We start from the raw sequence: 19,981 nt of genomic DNA, 5'->3' as shown, positions 1-19,981 counted from the left end.
ATAAATGGGGCCCAAGAGGGGTTGCCAAGGTGGGAGGGGTTCTTCACCAATTTATATTAGATTATTTTTTTCCAAAACTTGAAAGACATTTCCATTAAAGCCTCAGAAGTGACAGACTGCAAGAAATGTTTTCTCTGTTGTGGAAGGGAGAGATGGAGAGGCTCATGGTTGCAATGACTTTCGGGTTCTACTGTTTACCCTGGAAACGGTGAAGAGACTTCCTCATGTGCTGCAGCCATAGGCTCTAGGAATTGCTTTTGCAGCCAGTGTCCCTTCTCTAGGGACTCATAGAGGTGATGGGCCAAGGCTGTGTTTTGGATGTCAAGTCGATTAAAGGTCTTCAGCCAGAAACTGGGAGAGACATGAGAGAGGGAAATTCTGGCAGGAGACTGTGTACAGCAGAAGTGACTGATCAGTTCTGATTTTCTTTGCAGCAGCAGTTCCTTTGGCCACGCCAGCAAAGGTGGAAGCAGAGAAGCCAGTCCCTAGACATGCTCCCAAGAGAAAGCGCGCTCCGGAAGAGTCAGACGAAGACCTGGGTTGCCCCAGACCCAAAATCCGGCGACTGGAGCATGGTGCCAGGAGGTAGACCCCACAGCATCTTGCTGGCTGAGGCACTCTGAAGAGAGGGCAATGGTTTAACTGCCTAAGGCAGCGACTGCCTCTTCCTGCAGTGACCCTCCCCGTCCCCCCACTGCCCACTGCCACAGATCACAACCTGCATCGTTCTGTTTGAGCCTTCCTCAGCCAGGAGCCTCCTGCCACACTAAATGGCCAAAAGCAAGGAGCCTCAGAAACTGAGGTTTGAAACGACAGTCTGCCCTGAACATCCCAGGGCTGAAGCTGGCCTGGAAGAAAACGTGACGTTCCTCTGCTCAATCCTCAGGGGCCCCTTTGTCAGCTGAAGACAGAAAAGTCTGCACTCTGCGAGCCGAGAAGAATGCAGGAGCAGAGACAGGGTGCAGAGAAGCCTTAGCAGGCTACCACATGGGCTCCTGCTCTGAGCCAGTGTCAGCGGCCACCACCACAAACCAGGGGGGAGCTGGGTTTTTTGAAACTGAAAGCAGCAATCTGTGGCTTCCCAAAGAGCCTCCTGCCTGGGGTCTCAGGAGGCAGGATAGAGAGACCCAGGAAGACCTGCTCCCTGGAGCAAGAACAGGATGGAGAGTCAAGCAGCACGCACCCTGCCCCGAGGTTCACATGCTCCTTTATTCCCAGCCCTTTCTGTCCCCAGGGGGGTCCCTTACTGCTCAATGTTTTTCTGTAACAGACTTCTAGGGTCGCCAGTGCTCACACTTAGGTCACTACCCCTGTGCTAGGCACTCCTGCTACCCAGGAAAGGTTCCAAAGGTGGAACAGCTCCAGGGGGTGCCAGGGATCAGAGCAAAAACTGGAGAGGCTGGGGATGAAGGAGTTTGGGCACAGTCCCTAAAGCATCTCAGTGGTTGAACTTCTGTGAGAAGGCACATCCCCTCTGTGTGTGTGTGTGTTGGAGGGAGGGGGTCCCCAGAGGAGGCAGCTAGGGGGAGGGCCTGAGGCTGGAAATGGGGAGAGGCGTGCAGTCTCTGAGCAAGCACAGGCACTTAGCCCTTGAGGTTTCTGGGAAAGCTAGAGTCACAAGGGCCTCGAAATAAGGCAAGTGTAGCAGCAGAACCCAGGTGCCAGGTCTTTTCTCAGAACCTATACTTCTTCACGAGGCCAGGCCTTCCATGCTGAGGTAGGAGGGATACTGGCCAGAAGGTCAGCCAGCAGCCCTGGGAGGAAGGTTGCTGCGATGGGGGCTCTGCTGCCATGGAAATGGCTTCATTTCCTTCCACTCAAATAGCCTACTGACTGGGTTCCTGCTCTGCTGAGGAAAAGGGTCGTTGACTCTCCCCAGAAGGTGTTCAGTTCACATCCCAAAAGTCCCTCTCTTCAGGCCCTGGGGAGGTGTAGCAGCTCCTGAGGGCGCTCTTTCCTGAGGCTGGCTGCCAGAAGTGTGTGTGGGGGGGGTTCCTGAGAGTTCCCGGGTGCTGGTTGAAGTCCCCAGAGAATGGTCATGCAGGTTGGGGAGTCAAGTAGGTGGAGAGAGAAGGTCGGGGGCAGAGGGCCCCTTCCTGAATCCAGAGCTCACAAGGTTCCCCCCCCATTTCCAGAAACTCTCTCTTCCCCCACACCAGCCCACATGGCCCCGTACCGGGAAACCGGGAGCCCAGAGCACCTGTGGCCGCAGAGACACTGGCACGCAGCCCTCGGAGTGGGCGGGGCCGGCTGCAGGCAGATGGGGACGCGGTGTGCTCCCGGGAGGCCTCGGGCTGAAGGTGGCCCTCTGAGAGAAGCGGCCCAGCTTGGCCAGGAAGGTTAGAGGCGGGGGAGAGCAGCCTAGGGCGCCCCCTCGGAGCAGTGGGAGTGGGAAGAGGCGCAGGGGCGGAGGGAAGCCGCGACGGGAGGCGAGTGGGCTCTCAGCAGAGGCCAGCTTAGCCCGCGGGAGCTGCCTCGGAGCAGGGGGCGGGAGGGCAGTGCCGCCCCGGGGCTGCCGGGCTTCGCGGATCGCGGCTCTCCGCACGCGGCTCGCAGGGCCCTGTGACTCTGTATCCCCTCCCTCACCCAGCCCCCCTCGCGAGGCCGCGCCGCTGGGTGGCCTGTCTGGACGGGCACAACCCCAGCGCCCGCTCCTCTCACACCCGCCTCTGCCCACCCGCCTGGCCCTGCGCAGCTTGCGGCCCGGGGGCCTCGAAGGTCCCCGCGCACTCAGCCAGCGGCCTCTGCTGTGTCTGCTGCTGCTGCTGCTGCGTCTGCTGCTGCGGCCGGGAACCCGCGTCCAGACCACGCCGGGCACCTCCAGCACCCCGAGTCCGCGGGAGCGCACGCGGGCCCTGAGGCGGGACTTCCCGCTTGTGGACGGGGGGCTGCAGTGTGTGCGGGCTGGTGGGGGCCGGTGGGGGCCTAGCCTGGCCCTGGGCAGGGGAGGAGGTCCGGAGCATGCAGAGCTAGTGGGGAGGCTCCCTCACACCACCCCTGGATGTCCTCTCCATCATCTATGGATGCCCTTCCCCTTCTCTGTCATCCCCTCCCTGGTTGGGAACCCCTCAGCCCAGGCCTCAGCTGCTCCTAGTATAGTCTGTGTGACAGTGTGAGGTGGGGGACCCCCCGGCTGGCCCAGGCCAGGCAATGTGTCCTGCCTGATCCCAAGACCTAAGGAGCCCACCCATTTGCCTTGACCTCCCTCCAGCCACAACGACATGCCCCTGGGTCCTGAGGCAGTTTTACCACAATGGGCTCCAGGATGTTAATCTGTGCAATTTCAGCCATGGCCAGACCAGCTTGGACAGGCTGAAAGACGGTCTCGTGGGTGCCCAGGTACCAAAGGGCCACACAAGGTGCCACCATGGCTGCTGGGGAATGTGGGGCAGTTTGGGGGCCTCAGAGACCACAGGTGAGTCACACTGGAACTAAGTTACCATAGTGGCCTAGAAAGTGCCATGCCATGGATGCTGGGGGCTACAGGGGTCACAGTGAGCCAACCAGACGGGCATCCAAGTACCACAGAAAAAGCAACGCGTTCCATGTGACTTCTGGGCACAGTGAGTGCTGTGCCAGCTGAGGAGGCTATGAGAAGCCCAAGGAGTTCCAAAGCCCAAAGCGAGCCCTGGCCTTCCCTCAGTTCTGGTCAGCCTACGTCCCATGCCAGACCCACGAACGGGATGCTGTGCGCCTCACCCCGGATCAAATTGACCTCATCCGCCTCATGTGTGCCTCCTATTCTGAGCTGGAGCTTGTGACCTCACTTAAAGGTAGACGGGGGACTTCCCTGGTAGTCCAGACGTTAAGACTCTACGCTTCCACTGCAGGGGGCTCGGGTTTGATCCCCGGTGGGGGAACTAAGAGCCCTCATGCTGCGCGGCACGACCAAAAAAAAAAAAAAAAAGGTAAACAGACTGGTGGTGGTAGGTGCTAGGGACTTCAGTAAGCTACCCCTGCCTCTGAAAATGATCATCTGACCTACCTGCCCCCAGCTCGCAACAATACCCGGAAGTTGGCTTGCCTCATTGGTGTGGAGGGCGGCCACTCACTGGACAGTAGCCTCTCCATCTTGCGTACCTTCTATGCGCTGGGTGTGCGCTACGTGACACTCACCCACACCTGCAACACGCCCTGGTGAGCGCAGTGCAGATGGTAAGGGCCCAGTGAGGCAGGGATCTGCCCAAGATCACGCTGGGGCCCAAAGCAAGTTTACCCCTGGGATCCGCCCTGAACCTGGGGTGGGGAGGGGAATGGAGGTTCGCAGAACAAGACTGAATCCCCAGAAGGGCCCTCCTACTGCCAGGCACAGCCCAGTTTGGGTCCCTCCTCTTGCACCAGGGAGTTGCAGGTGTAGACGGTTCGACAGAACCTCTTTCTAGGCTCTTGTAGCCAAGTCATGGCCACCAGTCAGACTGCCTCCTGGCCATCCTGCAGGGCACAGAGCTCAGCAAAGGGGATCCACCCCTTCTACAGGAATGTCAGTCGGCTGACCGGCTTGGGCGAGGTAAGGACCCGGGTTCCATACCCTGCCCCACATGAATGTACAGCCCCGCCTGTTCCCTACAGATAAATGCACACAAGGTAAATGCAGCCCTGATGCCCTCTCCCCATCCTGTCCCTGCAGAAGGTGGTGGCAGAAATGAACCGCCTGGGCATGACGGTGGACTTGTCCCATGTCTTGATGCTGTGGCACGGCGAGCCCTAGAAGTGTCACAGGCACCTGTCATCTTCTCCCACTCAGCTGCCCGGGGTGTGTGCAAGAACACTCGGAATGATCCTGATGATATCCTGCAGCTTCTGGTGAGAGACTGCCCTGGCCCTCAAACCTAAAGCAAGAGGTTCAAACCGGGAGCCCTTGAACCTGAGCCTCTTCTCCCTCAATTTCCTCAAACCCCAGGTTAAATATCTTCTGCCCCCAAAACCCACGGTCCACAGCCCCTGAACTCCTGAGCCCTAGGTGGGGGTCTAGGTGGTAAGATACTCCACCACACCCGGAAACCCAGGGCCAAGACACCACCCAGACCAGGGCTGCGGCTCCTCCATTCACACAAACCCAGAGAGGAGACGACTCTGACCTCAACACCTTCCTCACAGGGGCCGAGAGAGTGAACAGGCAGCTGGCTGTGCTGGGGGCCAAGCTGACTGTCCACCGGTCCGCCCCTGCAGAAGAAGAACGGTGGCATCGCGATGGTGCCCTTGTCCGTGCGGGTGCTGCAGTGCAACCCGTTAGCCAACGTGCCTACTGTGGCAGGTGAGCCTCACCCTGGGCTCTCTGAAAACTCTGATTTGGAGCTGAAGCTGGGTCCAAACTTGGGGAGGACTTCAGAAGAGCCCCAGTGGCTTGACCCACCTGTTGGCAATAGGTACAGCTCCCAAAAACCCAATAACGGACGGTACACAGCACCTTGGTGCCATGTGGAACTGGAGCCACGGAATCAAAACTGCGGTACTGATGGGTAGCAGGGAGGCTGTCAGACACAGAGCCCGGGTGCTGCCCATCTGTGCCTCTGCAGGGGCTCCTAAAGCGCACTGCCCCTACCTCTGGCCAAGGGACTGGACAGCTCCTTAGGTCTCTGGGGTCTTCATCAGTTGTACTCTTGTTCCTCTCTCATCCTCCACACCCGGGGAAAGGAGCCCCCACAGGTTCTCAAGGAGACTGGGAGGCAGGGTGAATCGTGGGTGGGAAATGGCCCAAACAGGGGGCTCTGGGCTCCACTCCAAATCTGAAGTCCAGTCTAGAGCCAGCTGGGATCACTTCAGATCAAACCTCAGGGCCCTCGAGTTGGTACTCTCGGTGCCAGGCCACGAAGGAACTGGACTGTTTGGCCTACAGGCTGCAGAAAGGGGAATCAACAGAGGCCAGTCATCACCCCCACCCCTGCCCTGGAAGCCCCACACTGCTGACTTCCCATTCTTCAGATCACTTCGACCACATCAGGGCAGTCACTGGATGCAAGTTCATCGGGATTGGCGGAGATTATGACGGGGCTGGCCGGTGAGTGCTTCCCCATGGCTTGTCTCGGGCTGGCTGGGCAGCAGTGGGGCTTTCACAGCCACCGTGCCCACCACACTGTGGTCCTCATGGCCTTGACCATAGCCTCAGGTGTGCTGGCCCAACTGGTATCTCCCCTCTCCCAGGGTCTGCTTCCTGGGCTCTCCTGTCTGTTTGGCCCTACTCTAGGTCATCATATTTGTCTAAAACACCACACAGAGCTCATCTGCCCAGCATCTGCGCCCATCCAGTGCCAGCAGACCCACGGCCTCTGAGCAGACTCTTCGCAAGGCCTGGGCTGGGCTGACCATCGTCTCTGCCTGCAGCTGGGTCTGTGCACGCAGGGGGGTCAACCCAGTTCTTAAAAAGCTTTTCTTCTCTTTATAAATGGAGGCAAAAATTGCATTCAGTGAAAGGCATAGATCTTAACAGTACAATTCAATGAGTTTTGACGAATAGTCGAGGCGCTTTTGGGGCCTTCCTTTGAAGGATGAAGAGCAGGAGTGAATCATTTACTCTCTCCAAGTCTCCATTTTCCATATCTGACCAGGGCTGGGGTTCAGTGGACCCTGGACACATAGGGCTCTGGTTCTGACTCAGGACCAGGGAACAGGTCTGAGGCCCAATAGCTGGCTGGCTGGCGGCCACACAGGTTCCCACAGGGGCTGGAGGACGTGTCCATATACCCGGTACTGATACAGGAGTTGCTGAGGCGTGGCTGGAGTGACGAAGAGCTCTGGGGTGTGCTTCGAGGAAACGTGCGGCGGGTCTTCAGACAGGTGGAACAGGTATGCTGGGCTGGGCAAAAGAGTAGCTCTGAGCAGGTGGTCTGAGCAGGTGTACGTGGGGGTGCTGTGAGAGGTGCTGCCCGCTGACTGCCGCCTCCAGGTACGGGAGGAGAACGAGGGACAGAGTCCCTTGGAGGATGACTTCCCAGATGAGCAGCTGGGCAGCTCTTGCCGCTCCGTCCTCCCACGTCTGCATCAGAGAGAGGATCTGGCTCCTGACCAGAAACTAACCAGAGCTGCGGTTCGTGGGAATCCCATTTTGTCACCTAAGTGGTCATTCTCAAAATCTTGCCCCCACATGGGCCCAGGCCTCACAGTTATTGCTGCCTTCCCAGTCCTCATTGTTTGGCTCTGGTGATCCAGTTAATCCTGCCAGATGTCACTTTGGCAGCCACAGATACCCCCCAAAGTTTCCTTGCATGCGAGCACAAACATTTCCTATGTATTATTCTCTTCTGATAATTCTTTCAATGTATCCCTTCTGGCTTTGTGCAAAGCGATTCTTTGTTTTGTACACGGGGACCACATCTGGGAAAACATCGCCGCACCCTCATAAGTGACAGGGGGAGACCCGAACTGGCCAAGCCATGACAGGAGCTCGCCGCTGCTGAGCTCTACAGATCCCGCCCCTTCCACACAGTTCGCCAATTCCGCGGCGAGCTCATCTTTCTTGATGTTCTTCCCTTAGGAGACGTGTACAATGCAGCAGGATTCTCAACCCGTTCCCCGTGGTCACTTGTGCTAGATGGAGCTTTGCAGTGTTCTGTGCCGGCCGTGGGCCGCTGGTGGAACACTGTGTGACAACTGCCTGCACAGGACTTCAGGGTTCATGGAATGTCTGTCTTCCCAGCCTGACGCTGCTGAAAACCACGCTTCCCAGAGAAGGAGAGAGATCCAGCTGGTCCACACCTGCATACACATTTGTTGACATGTGCAGAGGACAGCAGGCTCTAGCAGGACCCACATCAGCCTAAATTCAAGAACTCCGGTGCCAGCCCTTGACAGCAGCTGAAGGGGGGTTTACAAGAGATGCAACCTCGAACCATACCCTAGGCTGAATCAGAGGTGCTGTTGGAAGAAATAGGCCGTTGTGTCACTTTCCCGAAGAGTTTGGCCACGAGAAAAGTCCCCCAGAGCCCAGCACTGTGGGAGAGGCCTCACCCACAGAGCAGGGCAAGTGTCCCAGGCAGGGTGCCCCGCGCCCGGCACCCTGCCAACGCAGCAGGAAGGTGCCCCCCCTACGCCCCAGACAACGGGAGCTCTCCTTTCCTCAATAATTGAGCTTCTCATCCAAAAGAGGTTCTCTTCCCACCCAAACATTAGAGCTTCTAAATATTTCAGGATCCCTGGGTTGTAGAGGGTCACTCGCCGTGCCCTTTGGATAAATGAAGCCAACGTCAGCTGCTTCTGGGCTAGCCTTGAACAAAACCATCAAGATGGAAAATCTCTGCTCCTGCCCTTCCTCCCGTCACCCCCCGTCAAGCCTTTCCTGCTGCATGCAATGACCCGGCTCTTTTGTGAGCAGGTGAAGAACACCCACGGTGCGTGCAGTTCTGTGGTCCCTGCAGAGATGAGGTGGGTGCGGGGGACCCTCAACCATGCTGGCCTCTGCTGCCATCCCCAGGGCCCTTGATGGGGGCTTCAGCACAGCACAGCCAGCCTCAGGAGGCCTGTGGGACCACTGGGGCCCCGGTGGCGATCCCCTGGATGTTCCTGGGAACGCTCCCACGACTCCAAGGCCAGTCCTGCCAGCACCCAACTCCACCAAGCTGGCACTCCTTACCTTTTCCGGATTCCGTTCGCAGCTCCCTCCTCATACGCATTCTCCAAGCTTCCAAGAGGGGTGACCCCACTTCTCTGCTACAACTCCACCCTGAAGGCAGCCCCCGCCTGACAGCACCGCCCGCCCCCCCCCCCCCGGCAGGGCAGCCCTGAGTAGCTGCCCCTCCACGTGCACTGTCCGTTCCCAGGTCCCACGCCAGCCCGCCGAGGGGTGGAGCCTCCAGGAGAGCCGCTGTCCGCTCGCACTGCCCCAGCATCACCACCGCCACTTGCCGCCACTCTGCACTTGCCTCCTGTGTGCTTCCCCACCCCGGTCCCCTGCGTGGGTCCCCCGCTGCGCGTACACAAGCCTGTGCAGAGACAGAGCACAGCCACCAAGTCTGAGCCTCGCCGCTGACGTCTGTGCTTGGAGAGGCTGGAGGAAGCTGCTCCCCAGTCGGCTTCACCGCAGGGTCCTGGTACCCAGTCTGCCTCCAGCAGGGAGGTGATGGGACCCCACGGAAGGATGCCCAGAAGCTCTCCCGGCCCGCGGGCTCTGGGGCTGTTCAGCTCTCTAATGCTGGGTCCTTCGGAGATAAAGTCTTCAGTCACCTGCCTGGGCACCCCATCCCCTCTGAAGATACAAACTCAACCTCCTCCAGGGTCTTGGCCTGGAGGGAGGAGCCGCCCAGGGTCAAAGCCCATCCCTCTCTCTTCCCACCTCTAGACCTGTGGGAAGGGCTCAGGCTAAACTCCCGGTGCCTCTTCTCTCAAACCCTCAAATGATAAGAGAAGAGGTATGTCTGTCCACCTTGCAGGGTCCTTACTCCGTCTGCCAGTAGGCGACATGGTCCTGGAGGTGCTTCTTAAACTGCCAGTCTCACTGTCTTAGCCTCAGAGTTACACACGCCCAGGAAGGACCCCGGGTACACGGCGTCCCGTTACTCCCAACTCTACTCCTGAGCGTCAGGGTTAGCTGACAGCAGGCGACAACCCATTTCAGGGATTTCTCATTTCCAAGGGCTCTTGAATGCAGAAAGAGCCCTAAGAGTCAAAGGAATTTGGCTCCAGTGGTGAAGTTACAAGTCATCTGGCAAACACTTACAGCTGGAGGGCCAACTAAGCACCCCCTTAAATCTCACCACACAGACTCTGCTGATCCGGGCTGGCCGGTGTGGTTCTCCTAAGGTTGCTTGTGCTATCGATCATCTTGCTGTACCTCCCAGTTAAAGATACAGCCTTAGGAAGATGGCTGGACCCAGACCATCAGGCAATCATATTTACCCATTGACCTACCCTCTTCCTCCCTCCTTCCTCCCTCGCTTTGGAAGCTTTAGCGAAACATATTTCACTTCCCACTTTACAATGAAATCATTAGCCTCTAAATAATGCACCTTGCATGGATAGGAGGGCAGGCAGTCTGCACACACACCTGTGCTGGTCGCTCTGCCCAGTGAAAGGGAGGAGCAGAGTATTCCCCAAGGGGCTTTCTCGGAGCTTCGGAGGCTGAAATTTGAGGGTTGACGGGGTGTACACGTCAGGAAGTGAAAGAGAGAGACTCCAGCTGCGGGAGAGGAGGGGAGAGACTCTCAGTGGTCTTCCTAGGTAGTGAGCTGTCGGAGCGAGTGGCATTCCTCCCCATCTCGCCCATGAAACTGTAAACACAGCACATGTCTCTGTGTCCTTTTCCTAACAATGGATTATTTTTTAAAATCTTTTAACTCTGTGTGTTGTTGTACAGGAGGGTCACTGAGGGATATATTTGAGGCTAGGACCCCTAACTCCATGAATAGCAAAGTTAATATCTGATGCAGCCAGGACGTTGCAAAGCCTCTTGGGACCCCAGGCACCCAGGATCGCTGTGCACGGAAGAGCCAGCTGTCCATTCGCTGCTCATCCCCCTGCAGGCTCCCCTGTCACTTGCTTACCTGGCCTCCTGTCTGTATGTTCCCTGTTGCAGCTCACGGTGCTTGACTAACTGAGCCCGAAGCATTCAGAGCCTCTTCTGCTGGGTGCTCAGAGCACTGATCCCAAGAGCTGCACCACCAAAACAGGATTCTAAGGGTCGACACAATGGGAAATCTTGCAGTTTATCCTCTTTCTAAGGACCCACTGTACTTTTTGTTAGTAAAGCCTCTTAGATAACCTTTAAGAAAGACACCTGGGTTTTTTTCCAAACTCACTCAACTTTTCCCATAATGAAATTTTTATTAATATCCCGCAGACTTGTGCTTCACAAAAACACTCAGGAAGTCTTTTCCAGAAGCGTATAGGTCGTGTCTGCAACAGTAGTTCTCGTGCAAATGCAGCAGTGAACTTTGCGTGACTGTTTCAAGGATGTTTAATGAAAGCCAAGGGCATGATTCCTAAAATGCAATTCAGTGAAGATAATTATACAAGGAAATAAACTAATATGGTTCAAGTCATTGGCCTTCTGGTAGACCAGTGAGAGGCATCTGCCTCAGACTGCCTACAGGGGTGGATGGGGCGGGGGACCTTGGATGGTCACTCCTAAAGGGCACTCCTCTCCCAGACTTTGTAAGTACTGAACAGCCCACAATTCGAGGTTAGACTCTCAGAGGGAAATCAAAAGCACTGTTATCTTGCTTTAATAATTGAGGATAGGATCTATATGCTTTGGAGAGGAGAAAAGCAAATGGCAGAGATGCCATCCAAGTAGGAAACTTGGTGAGCTAATCAGTATTCTTCCCTGAATGGAAGTCTCTATCCTCCTCCAGGACTGAGGCAGGGACGGACTTGCCTGAGGTCATATAGTGAGTTGGTAAGAGGAGAAAGTCACATCCAGTTCCCAGACTCTGTTCAGTGATTACTCACCCTACCAACAACCCAAAGACCTCAGCTCTTCTTGAATATCTTGAACGGAGTTGTGGGCTTGTAAGGTGCCCAGAAGTTTTGTATGGTTTTGTTTTATTTCTAGTAAGTAGCTGGAAGTCTGAGACCACGGTTGATGCACAACCAGAGGAAAGGGAAGGAAAAGAGGAAAAAGTACATGAAGTGCGTCCTCCTGAACTCTTGCTATTTTGGTTTCAAACTTCACTTCTCCGTACTCTAACCATGAAAATACCGATGGTCATGGTGATGGCAGTGGCTGTGATTTACTGAGCACCCACTCTGTACTCTGTCCCGTCTTAAGCAGGCTCTCTTGATTCTCATGCTGGTTCTGTCTCATTTTTCTGACTTTTAAACCTTGGAATGTCCCACCCACTCCTCTTCTCCATCCTCACTCACTCCCTTGATGATCTCATGCAGCCCCAAGATTGTTAATGAACTACGCACTGATGAGCGTATCCCAGCCCCGGCCTCTCCCGGGGCCCCGGATGCTCACACGCCTCTGTCTACCCATCACCTCCACTTGGGTATCCAACAGACTACTGCTGCTTAATGCGCCTGAAGCCAAATTCTTGGTTCCTGCACCCCACAACCAAAGGGTTCTCCTTTCACCCAGTTCTCCGTTTCAATATGTGACAACTCCAGTTTACCCATCGTTCAGGACAAAATCTTTTTTTTTATTGCAAAAGTGTTGTTTCTTTTTTCTTAAATTTTTATTGGAGTAGAGTTGATTTACAATGTTGTGTTAGTTGCAGGCTTACAGCAAAGTGAATCAGTTATACAGATACGTATATCTGCTCTTTCTTAGACTCTTTTCCCGTACAGGCCATTATAGAGTATTGAGTAGAGTTCCCTGTGCTATACAGTAGGTCCTTATTAGTTACCTATTTTATACACAGTAGTGTGTACGTGTCAATCCCAATCTCAGGACAAAATCTCGAGGTGTCTCTTTGTGTCTCACTATTCACCCAACCCACCCCTCATACTAGCTCATCCTACAGGTTCTACCTACAGAATATTTCCAGATTCTGACGGTCACTTATCACCACGACCACTGCTGAAATCCAAGCTCTCTTCCTCTCTCACCTGGAGATGCAGTCACCTCCGACCTGGTCTTTTGGCTTCTCCACTTACAGTGTTGTTGTTTTCTTTATCGGAGTATAATTGCTTTACAATGTTGTGTTAGTTTCTGCTGTACAATGAAGTGAATCAGCTATAGGTATACATATATCCCCTCCCTCTTGGACCTCCCTCCTCCCCCCCATCCCACCCTTCTAGGTGGTCACAGAGCACCGAGCTTACAGTCTTAAAAGCTACTTTCCACTGAACAACCAGAGTGGTCTTTCTAAAATATACATCAGGTCATTTCTCTGCTCAAGGCCACCAGTTGTTTCCCATCTCACTTAGAGTAACCCTGCCAGGCTGTATGATCCAACCAGCCCCTGCGTGCACACACACACACACACACACACACACACACACACACCCTCTCTGCCCTCTTCTCCTTGACCCCCACTTTCCCACCCCTCCAGCCACACAGAGCTTCTTCATGCTCCTTGAACTTGCCAAGCACTCTCCCACTCCAGCACCTTTGAACTAGCTCTTTGCCGTACCTGGACATCTATATGGCACCTCATTTTCTTCCAGGTTCTGTTGAAGTATCATCTTATCAAAGATGCCTTCCTTGACTGTCCTTTAAGAAAAGTCATCCCCACATGCATACACTGTCTCCCCTACCCCTCAGCCCGGCTTTATTTTTCTTCTAAGTATCATAACCACCTGACACAGATGTCATTGCCGTTTTCCATCTTCCCATGTTAGACTATTAACATCCGAAGAGGAGAGACTGTTCTGTTTACTGCTTGATTTCCAGCACCTAGAATACGCCAGAGTATGGATTTATATGTTTATATTATTTGTTAAATCAATGAGTGCAGGTACCGTGATCCAATTTTACAGATGAAGAAACAGAGACTCTTAGAAGCTGATTACCTGCCAAAGACCAGTAAGCGGTAAGTTCAACCAGTAAGTTCATCAGACACTGGAGTCTTTGCCTTGGTGTCCAGTCCCCTGTGGTGCCACCACGTCCATCACATTCACAACAATAAGGCATCTCCTTCTCCCGACCTCTCTTCTGCTGCTTCCGGGAAACAAACTGCTCTCGGGAGGTGTGGTGGGGAAATGCACAAACCAGCAACAGGCAGAGAGAAGTACAGGGTGTGTGCGGTTTTATTGGTGCCACACACCCGGCCTCTTCTGTCTCTTGTAATCGAGTTGCTGAAATGTGTACAGCTGGCCCAGATTCCAGGGCACCTACTCCAGAGGAAAAGCGGGGCTTGCAAAGGAGGCTGGAGATGCCCACGGCCACTTTGCTGAGCCTCATCACACGCGCTGCTCAGGCTTCTGGATTAATCATGAGATGTGGAAAAGAGCAGGAAATCTACCTCCGTAACTGCAGCTCAGCTGGGTTCCTTAGGACATTTCCCAGCAGGCAGAGTGATCCCCGCTTTGCCAGTACTGCAGGCCCATCCTTAAGCCCAAGATCCGCCATCCCCTCCTGGGAACAGAGTGCCTGACTCGCCCTCCCACCAAGACCTGCCGGGGGAGCCAGTGGACGCCCCTGACCCAGAGCTGCCAACAGATGCCGCCGCCCACCTGGCTGCCACAGGATGGGGCCGGGAGGGACAGGGCAGCTGGCCCCAGTCCGGCTTCCCGCTCCCCCTCCCCCGCCCCTCCCCCCCAGCGCTGACTCCCCCCAGCTCTCGTCAAACAGAACCAGCTCTGCTACTTACCAAGTGTAGCACCTTGGGCACGTTATTTAATCCAAGCCTCGGTTTCTGCGTGTAAAGTGGGGTCAAGATCACGCTGACCTCCTAGGGCGGCTGTGAGACTGACCGAGACGAGGTCTACCTGGCAGCCAGCAGAGTGCTTGACCCGTAATGGAGCCGGGTAGGTGGCAGCTGTCATCAACACAGACTCAGAGGGCTGGCAGGGGTATCAGAAACCTTTCAGCCAGTGGGAGGCACTGCCAACTACACCCCTGGTAGGCAGGGAGAGCTGGACCAGTTGCCAGCCAGCCCATCCCTCAGTCTCTGGGGCAACTGCAGGGGTTCCTACCAGCCCCTCCCTCCTTCCTGCATCTGATTCCGATGCCATCAGCAGTCAGTGAGCCCAGAGGGACTCTCCAAAGCTCCCCTGGCTTTCCAGTTTCTAATTTCTACCATGATAACCTACCGTGGGTCCAGAGAAAGGCAAACTCTTGGCCACCTGAGGGACAGGGAGGCAAGATACCCAGTCTCGCTGTGGCTGATGGTAGAAAGCACGATGGCAACTCAGGTTTCTAAGCCTCCAAAGACAGTGGGGCCAGGCATGTGCCTACCAGCTTGGGTGAGTCTATTGCTACATCTTGGGGAACTGTGTTAGCCGCCTGGCATCCTGTTGGTGACATGACCTGGCTCACAGTGAGAGTGTTAACACACAGAAATCAGCAGACGTTGCCAGTCAAGGTGCCTCCCTTACCCCTACCCCCAAGAGCTGGTGAACGTTTATCAGCCCACCACCCAGCAAGACTGTTCTCGCTCCCCACCCCTGCCTTGGTTGCTTGTAACTATTCCCCTCCCACTACACGCCCATCTCAAGTGTTCCTGAAATAAACCGCCAGAGACAGGTGATGAGAAGCCACTGGGGATGCGGGCAGGGGGGCTGACCCCCTGAGCCAGCATTAAGGCTCCGCCTCCCTCCTTTCACTGTCTGTGCTCCTTCTCGGAAGAAAGTTCACCAGCAGGTATTTGGATGCAAAGACTCATCACCAAGATCTTTGCACCAGTGCTCCGAGGTGCATGTGGAGCAAAGAGGCAACCAGGAAAATGACTCAGAGCCCCGGAACTCTGACCTCTAGGGGACCACCTAGGGTCACAGAGACTTGTGGACTCCGCCCAGACCCCATGGAGAGCCTTGTGAGGAAGAGCTTGTGGGGCTGGTGGAAAAGGAGGGCTATCCAGTGTCAGCCAGCATCAGCGAGCTCAGCAGAGACCTCAGCTTCTCTGGGGTCACATCTGCATCGCCCCTTGAGGAAGCTGAAAGGAATCCAGGGCAGCAGCCTTGAGGCTGAGGGAGACGGAGCATCTCTGCCCCCATGCCCTTCACCAAATGGACACTGGCCGTTCTGTTCCATCAGGAGCATCGCTGAGCAGCAGCAGCTTCTCCAAGGACCCGGGGGCCCCGGATACTGGGAGTGGCACCGCGGGACCCCCGATGGGCATCCCCCTCCCTCCCCCTCTCTCCCCCACGGAACCCCTTCCCTCCGCAGCAGTAGGTTTCTCCCTGAACTTTACCCTTAAGGGAATCTGGTGCATTCTCTCCTACAACATTTATGACCCACATCAATTTTTCATTCATCCCATCACTCAGCTTCTCAGGCGAGTTTGGAAACTTTCCCTCTGAGTTCTCCTTCTGCTGAGGGTGAGATGGGGACCGGAGTAAAGCCCCAGGGACCTGCTGCACCATCCGCCCCGCCATCCTCCTGCCCAGAGAGCCAGTGTCTGCCACGTTAACTGTCAGCCCCTCCGCCCCTCTTTCTAAGCCGCTCACAATCTGATTACACCTCAACGTCCAACCTTACACCCCACCTCTGCGGCCCCTGCCCCCCCCCCCCCCACTTCTCACTGTGATCTGCAAACACAAAGCTTCCCCTCCCTCTCTGGGTGGGGAAAGGGGTTCCTATTGCTTCTGACCCTGTCCTTCCTTTGGTGCATCTGGCCCCGCCTCATCCTCCAAGCCCAGACCAATTCCACATCTTCCCCCAAGCCACGTTTCCCCTCATCTAATCCCCATACCATCTCCTTGCTCATCCCTGTTTCACTTCAGCCAGTAACTAATGACTCAGTATTTAGCTGTTCTTTAACTATTCTCTCTGGCTGAAATGTAAGCTCCCTAAAGACAGAGTCTGTACTTTCACACTTCTGTGGCCTGGTTCCCATGGGGCTTACGGTATATAGCACCAGCTACGTAGCAGGTGCTTCATAAATAACTAGATACAGAAATAAATAGCAAAGAATAAAATAACATAATGAAATGATAAATAATAATATAATTATAAATAAACGATTTAATACATAACTTGGTGGAAATCATTTGGACTTTTCTCTAATTTCTACCATGGGTCTTGGTAGAAGACCCATGGTAGAAATTATTATAATTGGGTCTTGTTTTTATCTGGTCTAATCTCAGATGTAATGACGATAATACAGAGATGTTCTTATCTCTGAGAAATACGATAGTATGTTAATTATATTAATAATAATAACGATTGCTCCAATTTATTGAGCCCTTACTCTGTGCTGGAAGCAGCAAAGTGTTTTGCAGGCACTATCTAGCTGACCTTTCAGGTAAGTGTTGTTATAACCCCCATTTCACAGGTGAAACACAGAGAGGTTGTGACTTGTCCAAGGACACACAGCTAATACGCGTTAGAGCAAATGCTCAACAGCTGTAGCTCAGACCAGGGCCCATGCTTAAACGTCGCCTCGTTCCTGCCACAGCTAGTAGCCCTGCATCCCTACATCCCTGCGCACAGTCTCCAGGAGGGCAGCCTGAGGTGTGGACAATGCAGTAGCCACCAAAGGCCGGTGCAACCAGCCCAGCGAAAGAGGAGAACCTTCAGGTAAATATGGGGAATGAGCATAAACACTTATATCTGCTCCCGCCTGAAATACCAGAAATGTTACGTAAAGGAATAACAAAAGGGTCGCTCCCCAAAGACAGGGAGAGGAGGGGAAGCCACAGCATCAACACGACACAACAACCAAGACCCAACACGGCCAAAATTAAATAAATAAAATAAATTTAAAAAAATTATATCAGAAACGAAAGTACTTCTATTTAGAGACAGATTCAGCAGTAAGGATACTGACAGCAACAGAGAAAAAACAAAAGAAAAAAACCATTAAAAATTAGAGAGTACAAAACAATGAGAAAGACACAGCTCAGGTTCATTTAATACAGGGACAACTAGTCCTTAATACCTTACCTGTCTAGTAGAAATCACTACAATGCAACTTATTTTTACTGTGTATAATGTCACTCTAATTTATCTAGAAAGGATTAAATTGTGTTCAGCATTTTCTTTTTAAGAAGCATGAACTCGTTAAATTTAAAAGTTTTTTAGTTAAAATGTTTATAACATAGAATCCTAAAATAGTTTTCTCCTGATAGTCTGCCTTCCTCTATATGTACAAGCAGTCATACGTGATGATCTGACTGGACCTGTTTAGAAAGAAAAGGCAACTCTGCCCAAGAAGCTACTTTGCATGAACCTGAGATGAGGTGGAAGAAGGAAAATCACTGGACTGACTGAAGCAGAGTGATGATTAGGGATCAATGAAAACAGAACAGTAAACTGAGGGCCATGAATCCTGGCACAGCAAACAGGAGTAAATGAAAGTTTTCAGGAAAATAGTTATGTGGGATGCATATGCAGTCAACTAACCTTTGACCACGGTGCCCAAAACACAAAATGGGGAAAGGATAGTCTATTCAATAACTGGTGTTAGGAAAATTGATACCCACATGCGAAAGAATACCATAGACAAAACTTAACTTGAAATGGATTAAGGACTTAAATGTAAGACCTGAAACCATAAAACTTCTAGAAGAAAACATAGGTGGTAAGCTATTTGACATAGGTCTTCGCCATATCTTTCTGGATTTGACACCAAAAGCACAAGCAATAAAAGTAAAAATAAACAAGTAGAACTACATCAAACTAAAAAGTTTCTGTGCAGCAAAGGAAACAACCAACAAAATGAAAAGGCAACCTATAGAATGTGAGAAAACATTTGCAAACTACCTATCAGATAAGGGATTAATATCCAAAGCATGCAAAGAACTCATATGCCTCAATAGTAAAATTAAAAAAAAAAAATCCAATTAAACAGTGGGCAGAGGACCTGAATAGACAGTTCCCCAAAGAAGACATACAAATGACCAACGGATATATGAAAAGGTGCTCAACATCACTAATCATCAGGGAAATGCAAATCAAAACCACAATGAAAAAAAAAAAAAAAACAAAAAACAAAACACCACAATGAGATATGACCTCACTACCTATTATAATGTTTATTATGAAAAAAGACAAGAGATAACAAATCTTGGTGAGGATATGAATAAAGGGAACCCTTGTACACTGTTGGTGAGAATGTGAATTGGTGCAGTCACTATGGAAAACAGTATGGCAGTTACTCAAAAAGTTAAACATAGAACTACCGAATGATCCGGCAATCCCACTTCTGGATACATATCCAAAGGAAATGAAATCAGTATCCCAAAGAGATATCTGCATTCCCATGTTCACTGCAGCATTATTGACAATAGCCAAGATAAGGAAACCTGTGTCCATCAATGAACAAAGAAAGAATATGTGTAAAGAGAAAGACAATGAAGATGGGAGATGGAATATGTGAAAGAGAAAGAAGGAAAGAAAAGAAGAAAAAAAAAATTCAGACCATCACATCTGCTATTCTCTCTCTACACAGTTGTGAAGAGCTATCATTTTGCTTTTTCTCTAAGTAACAAAATCCCAATAATTTATGCAGTTAAGAGAAAAATCTATGTTCTTCTGGCAAAGGATCTCAAACCTATATTAAACTTTAGACTTATCAAAGTAAAAGCAATTAGCTTCTTGGCAGGTATGGAAACATTAATTGTGCATCTTAAGTATCCTTCTAACCTCTCTTTCCTCCCGTTTGGAATTTGCCCAATTTATAACTGACAGGTTACGCTTCATAAATATTGCTATCTTTGGGCCACTTTTCTGTACAAGGACTTAAATTTGCCCCCAAGAGTTTTTAGTATCAGGTCTATAGTCTTATTCCAGGATTTATGATCTACTCTTTAACCGTACCTTAACAATACTCTAACTTTGCTGCCAAAGAATCTTATGTTTTACAACTGCCCTAAACAATATCCATTTTGGTCAGAGAGTTTTAACTCTCTTCTTTTATGTCTACAGACTCAGGGTAATGCTGCTTTCTCTGTGCAGAATGTTTTTTTTCCTTCCTACCTCTAAATATGCTACCATTATAAAAACTTTCCCTTCTCAGTGACTATAGGCCCTTTCAGTCATGGGATAAATAAAGAAAATGAAGAGATAAGTCTGGCTTCCAGAATTCGATAATTTAATTGATCTCATGACGACTGTCACCATCAAGAGATGTTGCAACGCAGTTGGTACTATGACCCAGCTATAGCTTAAACATACCCTTATAAGGCATAAAGACAACTTGTTTTATTGCCATCACAGGTGAGCCCTCTGTATTTGCCTCTATAATGTCTCATCTATTACAAATGAGTCAGCACTAGTCATTGAAAACATTTATCCATAGATAGTTTTTATATGCCAGGTGATCTTAAGACACTGACAATTCATTGGTGATCATCCCTGCCCTTTTAGAACTTCTATCTTAATGAAGAGAATTAATACATAAATGAGATAGTTTCAAGTTTATAAGTGCTATCAAAAAATAGGATGATCTGACAGTAAATTGGACAAATGAGAGACAACTATAGATTGAGTCATCAGGGCAGA

At 52.0% G+C, this 19,981-nt stretch overlaps 1 long non-coding RNA gene across 4 annotated transcripts in view; it reads right to left on the bottom strand.

Annotated features, from left to right (window-relative positions):
• The window catches only part of LOC132362774 (uncharacterized), a 47,394-nt gene that overhangs the window by 10,757 nt on the left and 16,656 nt on the right, over nucleotides 1-19,981 (bottom strand). For 3 of the 4 annotated variants that reach the window (XR_009502485.1, XR_009502483.1, XR_009502484.1), the window contains exons 2-4: nucleotides 10,473-10,602; nucleotides 9,977-10,108; nucleotides 5,543-7,851 (exon numbers count right to left, since the gene is read on the bottom strand). This is a non-coding gene — a long non-coding RNA (uncharacterized LOC132362774). The remainder of the gene's footprint in view (nucleotides 1-5,542; nucleotides 7,852-9,976; nucleotides 10,109-10,472; nucleotides 10,603-19,981) is intronic. The other variant, XR_009502486.1, reaches the window with a different exon arrangement.

This window comes from Balaenoptera ricei, chromosome 3 (genome assembly GCF_028023285.1).
Source record: "Balaenoptera ricei isolate mBalRic1 chromosome 3, mBalRic1.hap2, whole genome shotgun sequence".
In the NCBI taxonomy this organism is placed as follows: domain Eukaryota; kingdom Metazoa; phylum Chordata; class Mammalia; order Artiodactyla; family Balaenopteridae; genus Balaenoptera; species Balaenoptera ricei.
The sequence above is the reverse complement of the archived record's forward strand: the minus strand, read 5'-3'. Positions and strand labels throughout refer to the sequence as shown.